The sequence below is a fragment of the Bombyx mandarina genome, chromosome 24 (genome assembly GCF_030267445.1).
Source record: "Bombyx mandarina strain Sakado chromosome 24, ASM3026744v2".
In the NCBI taxonomy this organism is placed as follows: Eukaryota; Metazoa; Arthropoda; class Insecta; order Lepidoptera; family Bombycidae; genus Bombyx; species Bombyx mandarina.
Genome location: NC_143230.1, coordinates 81540 through 95258, shown reverse-complemented (window position 1 = coordinate 95258; position 13719 = coordinate 81540). Strand labels below are relative to the sequence as shown.

The 13719-nt window shown below is 41.9% G+C and overlaps 1 protein-coding gene across 2 annotated transcripts in view; it reads right to left on the bottom strand.

The window, feature by feature from the left end:
* Positions 1-13719, bottom strand: part of LOC114248650 (uncharacterized) — a 73622-nt gene that overhangs the window by 57799 nt on the left and 2104 nt on the right. The window lies entirely within an intron of this gene.

Here is a 13719-nt window from a genome sequence, read left to right as displayed (position 1 = left end):
GCAAGAGCAATGCTTCGGAGAATCTACCATCGGATCGGAAACGCGACCCACTGAGAAGATCCGGCGAGAAACTCAGTGGGCATGTCGTCACAATCCGATAGTAATATTACGGTTACGATGTACTGATGTGATCATTCGTGAATTTTCATTTTATTTTTATCAATAGCCTTCATCTGCTCCAAGCAAACATCTTGATTTTCAGTGCCTCCACAGTAATTCATAAATTGACCTACGTAACGTAACGGATTGAATGTGGAGAACATTGCCTCAAGAACCATCAATAGCTAACTACAAATGTAACACTGAACTAGGCTTGAGAGGCTATGTTAGCGTAACCCTAACGTGTAGGTGAGCTCTCGGGGCTCAAACCAGGAGGCGTTGTTGACACTGGCCCTAGCAAGAGTAGTGCTTCACAGAAATCAGTACCAATGTAATGTCAGTACTAACGTCACCATGAAATAGCTTCATCAATCCCCGAATTAAATTCCGTAATATTTCACTGAAACGATGTCCTTAAAGACATTATAAGCCGCTCGACAGTCTACGTACATAAAGGGAGCCTGCGAATCGGCTTATCTTAGGATTTATCTCAGAGTCTAGATTGGAAGTTTCGCAGCCGCGTCTCAACTCGTCTCGTTTAGATTTTAACGTGAAATTTTATTTTTCGTTACCAAATCTTTTTGATGCGATTAATTCTAGACTTACTGATAGTATACAGTAAGGATTTTACAAAAATCATTTATAATGGTCGTGAACAGACTAACGGGAACCACGTACTTTTACCGCGAGCCATCTGTTGTTCCAAGTCGTGAATTAGGACATTTGTTTTTTTGTAAAAACCCTAAGACTTCAAACTCCTGGTTCAGTGTAACTGCAACCTGTCGCTCCGTGAGTGACCCGCCGCGCCGCCGCGCCGCCTCCCCTGTACGTGTGTACGTACGTCGATTGTAATGGTATTTGTTTAATGTACTGTTCGCAAACAAAATTACTTAAATTCGATCCAATGAAGCATGTCCGGGGCTCTCCGCGGCGTGGCGGCGCGGCGGCGCGGCGGCGAGGTCCCGCGCTGCCGCTGGCCGCGACTCAAATCGTTTTACATAAAGTTAGTCCTCATTGAGCTCATTCAGCGCCGCTCCTGCACTGCGCAGGGCTGACACTCCCTGCGATATTATAATCACTTTACTTTCATTAATAACTGCCTGGTCAAATATTGCGGTTGGGCATCCATGAACTATTACCATCGTATTATAAAGACAGTTTGAGTTATAAGGAGTACCCGTTAGTAGTACTCTTCATTTCAGGGTTATCGTCAGATAATTTTAATGGATTAAAGATTGAATTGATTGCCGATTGCCTTATAACATAGGTAGCATGATGGGGTCTAGGGGTTAGCTAAGAAAATAAGAAGAGGGTACATTATAGTACAGACGGACGAGGATCCACTGGCGAGAGCGGTGAGAGTGACTGGAACTGTTCTGGGGATACGAGCCGTTACACACAACATCAATAAAGAATACTCGTAAACAACAGACTATTGCATAAAAACTATGGCCTGTGCATCGTCGAGATAACATTATAATAATATATCGGCAGTGACAGTCCCACACCGACATATCGCTCGCGTCTGAGCCTGGACACTTGGCCCGGGACCAAGTCGTATAATATTTTCACACGGTCGGTCACCGCCAGCCGGTCCACTGAACGTGACAACCCTTTACTTGCCGAAGAGCCAGGAATAGTGGAGTCTGTGGGGGGGGGAGGGGGAGACGTTATCGACGACTTCAGAATGTATGTATGTGTCTGTGTAAAATGAACATGTAAAACTGAAGACCTGCATTCAGATTTTCCTAAACAATCGTAAGTTATCGAATGCAAATATTATTATTATTATTTCACTGCATCACTGAGCAATCCCACTGGAAGCGTGTTACCTACTGGACAATCATTATCACGATCAGTGTTAATCATTTCTGTCATTTCTGGCACGCACCGCCCCGGTCTGGATAGAACACCGCTTCTCGGTGGTCATGTCCTTCCTCGAACGAGGCTATTGGAGAGTATTACGCGACTGACTGTAGTTTCGTTCAGTTCCTAGCAATGGCGGTATCCATGAGCGACGGGCACTAGTCACTAACAGAGAGGCCGTATGATCGTGTAGCTGATATATGCGATTAAAAATATACAAATAGAAGAACAATAACTTAACCAAGTCTACTAGTAAGCACTGAATTCGTCAGCACAGACCAGGACATGGCTTATATATTCACAGAGTCCGATTCTGTATCAATTCTCAACATTATTATTATAAAGTCGATTCAACACTAAGTTGTATCATAGAAGCAGTCTCCGTTAGTTTAATCTATGAGGGAGCAGTGCGTCGGTGTGTGTGTGCTTGTACAGGTGCGGGTAGATGTGTGCGTGGTCCCGTCGCGTCGCGTCGTCCGCGTGGAAGGAAGTGTTTAAAGAGCTTCCTGCCGTATCTATTGCTTCGGGAAATTATATTTCACCGGGTCTAGAGCCGAGCGTCGAGCGTTGGGAGACTCTGCGATATCGATGTATAGTTTTATTATTTGATATGAATTAAAGTGAGTTTTATTATACACGCTGTACTCTTGGATTCTGATGTATTCTTAGAGGGATTTATCCAAATGTTTGACAAGACAAGCAGGCTGACTTTCGGCCTATCTGCTTTTAAGCAGGCACTAGGAGTTACTATCACCCGACCGGTTACAATGATGACCACCCGGCCTGAAACATGACGTCAACCCTACAGTACCTCAATGCGGCTGCTCCACCCGTTAGCGCGGAGCGTGTGGTGGCTTCGCGACAGAAATGTAGAGGTGAGCGGTTACAACATGGCAGAACCGAGGATTTGGAAACTAATTTTATATTGTTTGTTTAAATGTTCTCGGAGTGCTCATGCATAGGGATGAGAGCTTACGTTCGAGGCAGCTCGTTGTTAAAGTTTAACGTTAAATACAAAGTTACACAGAAGAAATCTAAAGTGTTTCTATTCCCACAATTGCCCCCCTGTGTGTTTGAGTTGGCTCGGTGGCCCGTGGATGGTGGGGGCTCCGCGTCGACTCCCGCCCGAGCCCGACCACTGGGTGACTGTTTGGCTTGCATCTCACTCCTACGAACGGCAGGCACGGACGGATCAGATACTGTGTCTCTCTGAAGCTGACGTAGATGACATTTCGCTACTATTTTTGTAGTCGCTGTACATTTTAACCAGTTACAGGAAATGATCATAGTGTCTAAATCACAATAGAGCCGCAACTATAGCGGAACGGAGAATAACATGCGGACACTAGCATCTATTATAAACAGACTATAGGAAATCGTTAGCAGTAACTAGTGGCAGTACGCGGAGGAGGTCGGAGGCTCGGCACACCTGTCTCGTCTGAAGTCCAGCCGGAGAGACTGTTCACGAGTCTGTCATATAATCGGCGCCCCAAACACCAGGCCCCTGACGATCGAACCGTGCCACTTTGGAACGATATAAGATTTTTAATCAATTTCTACAGTTTCAAACACGAATGCTCACTTCAGAAGGCACAAATGGAATATCTGAAACTGCCGCCAACTGTATATAAACAGAACGGCTTCGGTGACGTCACTACCGGTCCTGCAGTCAAAACAGCAACCATAGTGCTATATATCGCAGTCTCGGCTACAGAACGCCGCACTGTACTAAATCAATAACGGGTTTTCAAAGGATTTCATCTCGTAGCCACATCTATGTCACGTCTAATACACTAGTATCAATGCAGATTCCGGAGCTTTTGGTGAATATTGTATTAGTGCAAGGATTGTGAATACTGCCTACGTTACGTATTTGTTACCTATGTGAATGCTAAGTTATTTGTTTTAGCTGAGACTATCAAAATGTTAATGTTTATTTGGGTTCCAATATCTGGACTAGTAATTTTGCGCGATTTCATTCATGCGGTGGATAGGCAAATCAATTAGACAAGTATTTGTTGAGATGAGTTCCAACAACTCAGCTTTGTACTCTTCGCAAGCCGAACGTTCCACGACTAACGTGAGCACATGGTCCGCGCTCGGTGGTCTGCGGATACCGCTTACTGTCTCATCTTGGGACGCGGCATCAGCTTCCCTGCCGAGCCTTACGGAGTCTCTTACACGGTTGTCCTTAGAATTCCTCTGGACTGCCAGCATATTCTTCAGTTGGCAACGCAATAGGAACATCGACATATACTGAACGGCACCTCTTTAATCACATCCGTGTCTTCCTGTAGACGGCGCGCTGCAGTGTTGCCAGGATTGTAACGTTACTAACGGGACAGTGTTGCCAACACGGCGCTTTACCGAATTAAGGACATTAGGCGTCAGGACGTGCTCCGTCAGACTTCGCACGACGCTCTTCTGTATTCAGTCTAGGTACATATTACATTAGCCTTTGTCGGATTTGTTGCACTAGTTTTTGTTTCGTTTCTTTCTGCTGGATGTGGCGTGATTGGTTGTATCCTAATTATTTATGTTTCTTGTTCATTTAATTGTTTATTCTCGGTTTCTGCATACAATTTAATATCGTGCATGTAGATAAGGTGATTTAGGGCTGCTTCTCTGGTGCTTTTCTGTGTGTCATTGTATTTTAATGTGTATCCCATCGCAGTCGAAGTGATGTTAGAAAGCGGGTGTAACGCTGGACAGAACCGTAACGAGCCGACTGCATCACGTGGGCTGACGCCTCTCTGTGTTCCCGCACCGGCCGTCCTAACGATCGATCGATTTGATGTCGTGACTCTTAAATGTGTGTTCCAGTTGCTCACTGCAGTTTGTAGAAATGTGACTGTGACGTCAGTGTACAAGAGTTCTTTATACTTGCGATTGGAAACTAATGACTCTTATATGACTCATTATTGTTTCGATTATCCACATTGTAGTGCAACATAATTTTTTTTAATTGCCTTTTTAGGCAGACGAGCATACGACCCACCCGATGGTGAGTGGTTATCGTCGCCCGTGGACTTCAACAATGCCAGGGGCAAAGCCAATCCGCTGCCTACCATATGATACCACAGGGGTGACGTCATGGTAGTCCCACTTCGCGGAGATATGTTGCAATAAATGGTAGTAAGTTGTTTACTCGGTGAGTCTCTAAGCCCGCGCTACCTGACCTGTTGGTACACCCGACACACTGCCTCGTGAAATACGAGTAAGTACTACTGAAGCTTTAATTTGTTTATTTCAGAACGGGATTTAAGTCGTGATTGATTACATTCAGTGGTCATTCATTCATTCATTCAGCGCTGCTCAATGGTGGCAGACTCTCGCTCGGTAGAAAACATTTTCAGGGGAACGTAGGCGGACAGGGTGGTGATCAACAGACAAACCAATCAATACCTTGTTTAATGATCTTATGACTTTACAAAACAAAACTAATCAGACACAAACAGACCGGGAACGTATGCGTTTCGTGAGCTGAATCCGGCATACCCGCACGACCTGATCCAACTGACTTTATCGACATTGTGCCTCCAGGAATATATATTTTTTTGAAATTTTTTATGGTCTGTTAACGACATCTTCAAGTCAACTCTTCTACATATTTCCTTCTTATATTCTGTTATAACTTGAAAACATTATATGGAGCGAAATGAAATGAAGTTTATTAATTTATTAGATTATTTACACATATATTATTTAATTAATTTAATTTTAATGTGATATATGTTAAAATAAGGGCCAAATCTGGTAGATAGGCCCATCCACTAAACGATTCTCTTGCATTGTCGCCCGAGAATGAACAGAATATGAACCAGCGCTTTCAACAGTACAACCAGACTCGCAGCTAGCCCCAAGGATGCTCGGCGAGGCCCTTGACGCCGAGACGGAGCCCTACGTCGCCGCGTCGCCACCTGCCGGAGCCTGTCCTTTTTAACTGAACGTGGAAAATTCAACGATCGTCATATTTTTATTATCATTGCGTACTGTTAGACTAAACTCTTAGATAATACTAAAGAAGTATCACTGAATGTGCATGTGTCGAATAGGAATGACTCCCATACAATTGAACTTGAATTGCAATATATTTTTCTTAATAAAGAGGTTAATTTTGATTAGATTTCGATGTTCCGTTGTATTTAGTTATAATACATTTAGTACTGCGTGTACATTAAGTGGTCCTCTGACACCGCGCTCGCTACTTACTGATGACCACCGAGAGAGTAATCATTATGTACACACGATGCAACGCACAGTGGGTCGATACTATGATTTTAGTGACTTAGGCACCAACTTTGTTTTTTTACATTTTTCTTTATGTAGATAGATAGAGCTCGTTAATCTAAATAATAATTGTTTTAGGCAAAAATGAAAAAAACTTTATAGTTTGGTCAGAAAAATGTGTTTTGTGATTTTTTTGTATGGAGCGGGTCACATTAAATTAAATTCCTGCTAAGTACCGCGAGGTCCCGCTTTGAAACTTTATTTTCCTTACACCTTGTCTAGTCTACTATCATTTGATGCTATGAACATGTGCATAAAGTTGCAACTCTTCCAAATAAATGGATCGAAAAAAATGAAAAAATACATAGAATAAAAACCTTTATATTTTTTTTCGTAAGTGCTTTTAAGTTAAATTTGATATGTATTAGTAAGTAAAAGCACGTAATGATACCCATAATTACATAATACCTAACAACAATACATTTAGTAGGTCTCTCATTAAGCAATCTCTCTAAGTTTTATATATTTTGTTTCACCATTCGATCTTTAGGCCAGAAGACAAAAGAAGATTGTGTAAAATATCCTCATTAGTCGACGTTCTACTTATTTTTCTAAAACAACAACTCTCTGTATATTTCCGAAAATCTTTATTGAGAGTTTCCGCTGCCTCTTCCGAGAGCTTACCTATTCGAATGGCACCAAAGTTCTTCATTATTGTATATCACCGCCATGAGCCAACAATTTATGGATACTGAAAGGCATATAATACCAGGGATATAAATTAACATACAATTCTGCAGTATATCTACAAAATTCGGAAAAATTGGAAAGGTCCACGCGCTCTCCAGATGCAACAGTCTGAAGAATCACGTGAAACCTCTCTATTCAATCTTTACGTATTCCTGTTATGCGGGCTGTTCCTTCTGCATCCCTGAAAAATCTTCTGGCAGTATTGTCATCATTGGTTGTTCCTACTTCTTGCTTGAAAACATCTATAAATAAACCGCATTCCTTTTTAAACGCTTACTGTATAGCGCTCTTTCTGATTGATATTTTTTCTTTGTCATCCCCCCCTGTAACCCCATTTCTTGAAGTCCAAACGATAAGACGAAAACAAAAAAGTGTCATAAAAAAATAATCTCACAGGAAACCACGTACGATGAAAAAATTGTGAAGTAATAAAATTATATTTACCGATATGAAGTAAGCACTCCATGCATCTTATCCAGGCATGTAAAGATGGCATTCCATACTGGAATATTTCTTCATTATTTTCTCTTTGACAAGCAAGTGACTCCAAAAAACTCTGACGGTTTTGCTTTGCAAATATCACAGATAGCAGAAAATGTTTCTAACAAATATGAGGTTATTTTGCCGTCTATCATCGTCATGTGCAATTGATGCTTCACTTCAACTTGTTTGATTTTTGATGGCTGAAGTCATTCTATTTCTTCTGTTATGCTAGCTTTTATAATTGCCACTGTTGACTGCGTTTCTTTTGTAAATTTAAACATTATTGGACGGCAATAAAAAGTTGATTAGGGTAGATCGTTTTCCCAAGCAACTGTTCCATCAAATGTCTGAAGCCTTATAAGAACTAGACTGACCATGAAAATAGATGAATCATCAAACTCTGTTTCAGTTTCCTGTTTATAATTACTTTGACCTGGGGCTCTATCAAAGCCTATTTGCTTATAAGCAGTAGCTCTCTTGCTGAGTCCAAATCCGAAGTAATCACATCTAAGAGCCTATATAGCGCCAAGTTTAGTAATACTTGCATTTTAATAGCAGCTCCTTCTTCAGTAATAATTACCTCGTCTTTCCCTGGATAACATTTGGTTTTTCCTTGCTTAATTTTATATTAAGAAGGGTATAAATCAGACCCATTTTCACTTGCTGCTTCTCTTAGGTTTATATACTGCCACTTACTTAATTTAAGTGAAACTAATAGTGCTTTATCGGGAGAATATGTACTACTTTTCACTTTACTTGTACTTAAACACTCCTTAACTTTTTCTAGATCTTCGGGGTGATTTGACAAGTGGTTTATTATTTCTCCTACATCTTCATTTCCAGTGTTTCTCAAACTAGCAATTGTAGTAGTTTGAAGTCGTCGTGGCCTAAAGGATAAGACGTCCGGTGCATTCGTATGAAGCGATGCACCGGCGTTCGAATCCCGCAGGCGGGTACCAATTTTTCTCATGAAATACGTACTCAACAAATGTTCACGATTGACTTTCACGGTGAAGGAATAACATCGTGTAATAAAAATCAAACCCGCAACATTATAATTTGCGTAATCACTGGTGGTAGGACCTCTTGGGAGTCCGCACGGGTAGGTACCACCACCCCGCTTATTTCCGCCGTGAAGCAGTAATGCGTTCGGTTCGAAGGGTGGGGTAGCCGTTGTAACTATACTGAGACCTTAGAACTTATATCTCGAGGTGGGTGGCGCATTTACGTTGTAGATGTCTATGGGCTCCAGTAACCACTTAACATCAGGTGGGCTGTGAGCTCGTCCACACATCTAGGCAATAAAAAAAAAAAAAAAAAATAGTAGCTTTCATTTCATCCGGGGATAACGAAAGCGATTGGTAAATTTGTTCAATGCGTCTTCGTTTTTGCCTGGATCCCAATTCTTCAAAAGGTTTCGAGGTGTAAAAGTAGATGTCGAGGCTTCTGTAGTACATTTGAGGGTGGTACATTTTCAACATCTTCAGTAGTAGAAATCTCGAGTCTTTCCTGTACAGTGTTGATAGCTTCAGGTATCATTCCTACGGGCCAGTTTATTGCACCTTCTAACCAATCACATTTTTTCTTATAAACTGTGCTAACATGCGACTACTTCGTTTTTATATTGCACTTATATTTGAACAAAAGTGCGTATAGAATTTTTGGAGCTCAATACTTCGGTCACGTTTATTTGATTTTGTAGGAATTGAAAGAGTTTTTTATTATCAGACAGCGACTATAGTTGCTCTCTTAAAATCATAAATAATTCTAAATTGTTAACAAAATTATTCATTATAACGGAAAAAGGAAGATCACAACGACAATCACGAGATGTTAGTAGTAGTTAGTAGTAGTACGAATAAACGAACACTAGTTAGTATATAATAAACATGGTGACTTTATACTTCCAGAGACAAACAAATATTTACTATATTTTCTACTACCCAGTAATGGTTGCTTAACTAGTTATCCTCATTAAATAATGTTAACTATCCTAATAATTAGAGAGGTTGCTTAATTAGAGACCTACTAAATGTATTGTTGTTAGGTATTGTGTAATTATGGGTATCATTACGTGCTTTTACTTACTAATCCATATCAAATTTAACTTAAAAGCAATTACGAAAAAAAATATAAAGGTTTTTATTCTATGTATTTATTAATTTTTTTCGATCCATTTATTTGGCAGAGTTGCAACTTTATGCACATGTTCATAGCATCAAATGATAGTAGACTAGACAAGGTATAAGGAAAATAAAGTTTCAAAGCGGGACCTCGCAGTACTTAGCAGGAATTTAATTTAATGTGACCCGCTCCATACAAAAAAATCACAAAACACATTTTTCTGACCAAACTATAAAGTTTTTGTCATTTTTGCCTAAAACAATTATTATTTAGATTAACGAGCTCTATCTATCTACATAAAGAAAAATGTAAAAAAACAAAGTTGGTGCCTAAGTCACTAAAATCATAGTATCGACCCACTGTGCAACGGTGCGTGTACACACCGCCTTGTGTAGCAGGAGCTTGTAAAGATTGTACGGCACTAACGCGAGGCTGCGGGGAGCGAACAAGTCTGCAACCAGCGCCCCGTCTGATATATGGACGCGATAAAACGTTCTCAAGAAAAATTCAAGCAATAACATAAACTGTCAACCGCCGCGCCGCGCCGCCTACGTAGGCTGCGCCGCCCCGGCGTCACTTGTGATGGACGGAAAATAATAACAATCCCGTGTCTGCAGGATAGCCGCCGAGGCTCCGCGGTATGTGAGGAATATTGGTCTTCTCCACGACCTAAATCTAGAACCGATACCTAAGTTTTTTTATTTTTTTTATTGCTTATATGGGTGGACGAGCTCACAGCACAGTTACTGGAGCCCATAGACATTCACAACGTAAATGCGCCACCCACCTTGAGATATAAGTTCTAAGGTCTCAGTATAGTTACAACGGCTGCTCCACCCTTCAAACCGAAACGCATTACTGCTTTACGGCAGAAATAGGCAAGTATCTTCAAGTATCACCTTAAGAGTCAGGAGGCTACCTTATTAACGTGGTGCGATACGATAACATCCTTATCGCAGCCGCCGCTAATTACATATCCGACCCAGACGACCGGGCAACGCAAAGTCACCGTCGCCCAAATCTGTCTTGTCGGATCCCCCAGATGTACTCTGGGTGCTTTCAGGGTTTTCAAGCAGCCGCCGGCTACCGATGATGGCCACGGTAGTTCGATCAGAGAATTCACCCATAGATTCAACCTACTGAATGTCTCGCCGGATTTCCTCAAAGGGTGGCGATTTCGATTCGGTTGTAGATTCAGCGAAGCACCGTTCTGGTCAGGCTGCCAGTGCCCACCGGTCCGTCAGAATTTGGAATAGCCCCTCTGGCTACCAACGATTAGGTAGAGGAAAAAATCCTCTAATGCCCGTCCGATTACCGAACTTCATCTTTTATCGTCGGTAACGCCGGTTGCCGAACAGGAGAATATAGCACTAAATGTTTTAGTCTTTGTTGACATAGGAACACCAGTGGTCCGTTACCAACATTAACAGCTACTAAACAAAACAAAAGATTACAAAATCGGTTAACACACAGACACACAGGCGGTACATATTTTATATGTGCCTATTCACATCAAAATCTGTAAATCCATTTTATTAGCTATTGAGCTATGATTTAAGAGCTATTGTAGGACAGCGCTCTGACGAGGACTCGAGTGTTGTACACAGTGAGTAGGGGTGCGCTGGTAACATAGAGTCTACTATCTGTCCCTTAATTCCGTTAATGACTGCTTGGCTCGCTCATGTGCCAACCCTACGGCGAGGGCACGGGGGGAGGTGTGGTGGAGAGGGGGGAGTGTAAAGAATTTATCGCTTTACTTTTACAAATTCGTGTTCCCCACACATATAATATATTTTGTGCGGAAACTTTTCTAATGTTTCTTATTTATAACATTTACAAATTTCTCTGACTGTTCTCCCACTGGCTTCTTCTTGGGCGAATAATATATTGAAGTGTGTCACACACAACAGTACTCGTTATATGAGCATAGGATAATTGAGGGCGTTATATTTAGTGCTTACTTCAAAAATAGAGCTGAAACGACTCAAATTAAGTTAAACATCAGCGCACGCTTGTTTTAAGTTATTTTTATTATTTTTACGTTCGTTTAAATTTGTTCGTTGATGTACATACATACATACATACATATATTTTGATTTGAGCAATTTAGGAATAATCATGAATTAACAGTTGCGACTTCGAATGTGAGTACACGAGAGAGTGAGTGAACAGTAGGTCAGGAGCGCACTCAGCGCGGAGCGGGTCGAGAGCGGTCGACACGTGCCGACTGACGCGCCACCACGCCGAGGAAGCTTAGGGGCGTGAAGTAGCCGGTTCTTGGTTTTTTCTCAATAAGCAATAAGATAAATGTGGGCCGCAAACTTGTCTTAACCTCTAACTGAAGTCAACATCTCAACTAATTCTGGCACGGTGCACGTGACTCGTACACGTGCACGTCCGGCACGACACGCACGCACGTGCTCTGCTCGAAGAGTACCAGTAGTAGTGTGGCAGCCGCGCCGCGTGTCTGTCTCGTCGCCGAACAACAATAGGAGGGTGCTAGCCATTGTAAGAACTAAGCCCTGCTGCATTATGTTCTCTCAGTTTCTCAGCCTGTTTTGTTCCTTCATTTCGTTGAGTGAACGAGCTGGCGGCTCGCCTGGTGTTAGTGGAGCCACTGCAACGCGGGGCCTACAGACCTACTATTATTATATTCACAATTTTTCAACAGTTATATGTGCGGCGTGCGTACTAAATATAAAATACATATTATCTACGTAAAATGTATTTTATCTGTCGTGGCCAAAAATAGATTAGCAACCAACCACGTCTCGGTACAGGGTCGTTGATCGTCTGACCGCAACGAGCAGAACATTCCTCGCAATAAGTAAAACGAAGCTAATCAATGAATATACTTAATCACCTGACACAATGCCCACGCACACTAGGTACAAACAACACAAATAATATTAATAGTCGTTGACAGTACATGTGCGAGGAGTCCACGGCGGCGACTACGGAGGAGGCGACGGGCGCGTGGTCACGTCTTCATTAGGAGTGGTCGGAGGGAGCGCGCAGGGTTGGCACCTGTGTGTTACCGTGCTTTCATAATTTCGATATGTTATATCGAGGCCGAGGTTAGGTTTTTGTTTTTCCGCAATTCCAGATCTAATGCTTCTTCTACGTGATGATGTGATAACTCACAAGCATATTGTTTTACGAAGCTCGGGCGATGACTTGAAAATTGGTATGTGTATGTGGGCGCCCACTCATACTGTCGCTGCTGCTGTTTCAGCTGTAATAACGCTTTGTGATCCTGAAGCGATTACCTTGTAACTATCAAGAAACATAGTTATTGTAAAATAAATAATAAATGCAGAATAAAATCTCTAATCAACAGCTTAACATTTTAGTATTATTTATATTGGATCAGTAGCCCGAAATGATTTAAGTAAGTCATTATGACTTTACCTGGTTGACAAATTAATGACTGTTAATAATTGTTGATGTGGTTAATGTTGTATCGTATTGTCTTTGTAAAAATAAGAGAGTCATTAGCAATTATATTCCGAATGAAATGTGGAGTAATCTTATACTCTCAGTAGTAGCGGGTGCGGATATAAAACTGTAAAGTGAGGTGAAGTGTTTCACTATTAGTTCAATATTAGTTAGTATCCGTTCGTTGGAGAGTAAGGCGTAGAGCGTCACGTCCGGTGACAAACCGACACAGGGGGCGCGGCGGCGTGACCACCTCCGAGATCAGTCCTGCCCGCTGCTGGGAACGTTCCTGCCATGCCACGTCCTGCCAGACTGCAGGAAGCGCATACCCTCGGCGGCAGGAAGTTACTTTTTAAAAATAATCGTCGATCACGCGGTCTTTTCATTTGGACGCAAGTCCAATTCAAAATGTCAACTATAACGACATTATTTCTTGATAAAATCTAATCTACAGCATCGCGCCGCCTACCGAGCACACGCTCCACGAGCTGTGTAGCCGCTTGTACCATATATCAATTGGTAACGGTTGGCAGTCGTCGTTGTTAATGACTTTGGCGAAGACGGTTACGTGATAACCGCTCTGTCAGTCAGTCCATTATAAGCAACGTCAGTCTAATCAATATTATTGAAACTTCGATCTCGTGTCTCAAGCTGTGTGGCGACATGTCAGTTGTGGTGTCCATATGCTCCATTAGCCACTTCATACCAAATGGACTATGAACTCGTTCA